At 37.9% G+C, this 3065-nt stretch overlaps 1 pseudogene; it reads right to left on the bottom strand.

Moving 5' to 3' along the window:
- Window positions 1–669: 669 nt before the first annotated feature.
- LOC104982808 lies at window positions 670–1601 on the bottom strand (annotated as a pseudogene).
- Between the last annotated feature and the right edge of the window lie 1464 nt (window positions 1602–3065).

The following is a 3065-nucleotide window of genomic DNA, read 5'->3' as shown; positions in this document are numbered from 1 at the left end:
CGAGACAGCAAAAGAGACACCGATGTATAGATCAGCTTATGGACTCTGTGGGAGAGGGAGAGGGAGAGGGTGGGGAGATTTGGGAGAATAGCATTGAAACATGTATAATATCATGTATGAAATGAATTGCCAGTCCAGGTTCGATGCACGGTACTGGATGCTTGGGGCTGGTGCACTGGGACGACCCAGAGGCAGGGGAGGGTAGGGAGGAGGTTGGAGGGTTCAGGATGGAGAACGCGGGTATACCTGTGGCAGATTCATTTCGATATTTGGCAAAACTAATAAAATATTGTAAAGTTTAAAAATAAAATAAAATTTAAAAAAATAAAATTAAATAAATTAAATTAAAAAAAAAAGAAAAAAGAAGACTCACCTGAACAGCCAAATGGTAATGTGTCTTTACTCAGAAATCTTTACATGACAAATGCTTTATCTAGAGACTTAGATAGTCTAGGTTTTAAGTAGGTGTTATTTATTATTTTATTGCTAAGTCTCTACAGTTTACTAAAGTTGTTGAATGACGTATCAACAAGGGAATTTCGTTAAATGTGTGCACTGTTTTCCTTCCTTAAAATTGGAATTTGAAATGCTATTAAAAATGTTAGAAAACTTGGACAGTTTTCCACAGTGCTCTTTTAAATGAAAAAGCAAACCTAAGCCGTTTTACATTCATTGACATAATAATTTGATATTGACCAGCTTCCTAGCAGTCTCTTTCACATCTTTGTTCCTGAGGCTGTAGATCACTGGGTTCAGCATGGGGATGACCACTGCATAAAAGATAGAGGCCACCTTGACCATGAGCCATGAACTTCTGGAGTTAGGAACACAGTAAAGGAAAAGGATGGTCCCGGGGAAGATGGTAATGGCGGTCAGGTAGGAGGCACAGGTGGAGAAGGCTTTGTGACGCCCCCCAGTTGAAGGCATCCTCAGTGATAGTAATGAAAACATAGAAGGTGAGAATAATCATCAGGCTGCTTATTTCATTAAACGTGGCAGAGACTAAAATGATCCCCTGGCTAATGTAGGGGTCAGAGCAGGAAACCGCAACAATGGCCGCGTGCTCACAGACAAAGTTATTTATGATATTATTCCCTCTAAAGGACAATTCAGATAAAAAGTGGGTAAGAGTCAGGGAACAGACTGTACCCCAAGAGTATCATGCACCCACCAATAAGGAACAAAGCTTCTGGGACATGACAACTGTGTAGAGAAGAGGGTTACAAACGGCCACAAATCAGTCATATGCCATCACTGCCAACAGGAATGTCTCTGTCACCACAAATATGCAGACAAAGAAGAATTGCATGATACATCCTACGAAGAAGATGGTTCTGTCTTCCACAATCAAGTTTTCTAGTAGCTTGGGTGTAACTACTGTTGAGTAACAGAGATCAACAAAGGACAAATATCTGAGGAAGTAGTACATAGGGGTGTGGAGTTTGGGATTTATCTTGATAATTAGAATCATGCCCAGGTTCCCCAGCACAGTGACGGAGTAGATGGTTAAGAATAACAGGACAAGGGGTATCTGGAGTTCTGGATATTCTGAGAACCCCAAGAGAATGAAAGTGACTTCAGCAATCCGGTTTTCTTGGTTCCTGTGGACAGAATGTAAAAGTTGATTCAGAGAAATCTGAAGCAAAATTTGAATGAAAGATAATGTTATTCCCTCAGTATTGTCGGACTTTTTTGCAACTCCATGGACTGTAGCCTGCCAGGTTCCTCTGTCCATGAGATTCTCTGGGCAAGAACACTGGAAGGGTTATCATGCCCTCCAGCAGGGGATCTTCCTCACGTAGGCAAAGACTGAGAGTACTTATGGGGAAAAAGAGTGCATTGAATTATTATTTTTTTTAATTAGCCTCTTTCCCTCCAAAATGCCTCTACTGTCTTTTTTTGACATTAAAATTCATTCTTTTCAAAGCTACTTCCTAAATTCTTACCAAAACCTGAAATGGCACTCAGTATAAAGGGAAGTTCATTCCACATAGAATTCTCTAAAAATTCTATATCTCATTAGGAGTTGAAATTAAACACTCTGTTATTTTCATTCAGGTTTTATAAATTTATACTCCAAGAACACATATAACACTTCAAGATTTCCTGTACACGTATAACTATGTCATTCACATATTCCCCCACTCTTTTTCTTCAGTTATTCCTTTACATTCTTAAACATGTGATTAATTCCTGATATCCTGAAAGTATGTTTCAATTTAACATACAAATCATAGAGCACATATTCTCTAATTGAAAATACTTTTTTAAAAAGTCAGGATGTGTTCCCTATGTCTATGGTAACAAAGTTTGAGTAGTCCAGGGTTGAAAGGGAAATCTTCATTTCCAAAGATGAATACAATTTCTGATGCACACTTGTTTCTTCTTCCCCACACTCCTTCTCCACACCTGTAGCTTTTCATGCCACCTCCCACACTCTGTATTTGTCAACAGGCTTGAGGCCAACGTTCCCAATCACTCATGTGGCCCAGGAAGTGTCAGCCATGCTCAGCTGTGAGCACAGGTGCTGTGCATAGTATTTATCTTCTTTTCTGTGCAATTAGTCTGGAATAATTTTCCCATTGCAGACCCACTATGTACTCAGTCATGTAACAAGCATTTTAGAAACTATAAAATTATAAAATCTCAGCCTCAATTTGTTTCTTAGAGCATTATTCCAGGATATAATCTATATAAGCACAAATGACAACTTATAGTTCTTGTTTATTATTAAAGTTTATATGTATAAAGGGAATGAAAATATTGTGATCCAGAAAAAACAAAAAAATTTCCTTGTGATGTAGTGTGGTGAACAATAATAAATGTGGTGAAAGATAAATAATCAAAGACTTCTAGTCAACTAAACAGGTAACCTGGCAGTTAGATATATACACGTGCTTGTTTGCCTCCTGCAAAGATTAATGGAGTATATTAGGAACATATTATATTCCTTTTAAAGTGAAATAAAAATCAACTCACCTGAGTGTAGAAGAATTTGACTGGCTTATTTAATAAAACTTTTCTAAGTTTAATGGATTCCAGGAAAATTTCTGCTGAGAAGTCAT

The sequence above is a fragment of the Bison bison genome, unplaced genomic scaffold (genome assembly GCF_000754665.1).
Source record: "Bison bison bison isolate TAMUID 2011002044 unplaced genomic scaffold, Bison_UMD1.0 scf7180017860596, whole genome shotgun sequence".
Taxonomy (NCBI): domain Eukaryota; kingdom Metazoa; phylum Chordata; class Mammalia; order Artiodactyla; family Bovidae; genus Bison; species Bison bison.
Note: the sequence above shows the minus strand (reverse complement) of the source record. Positions and strands in the feature narration are given on the sequence as shown.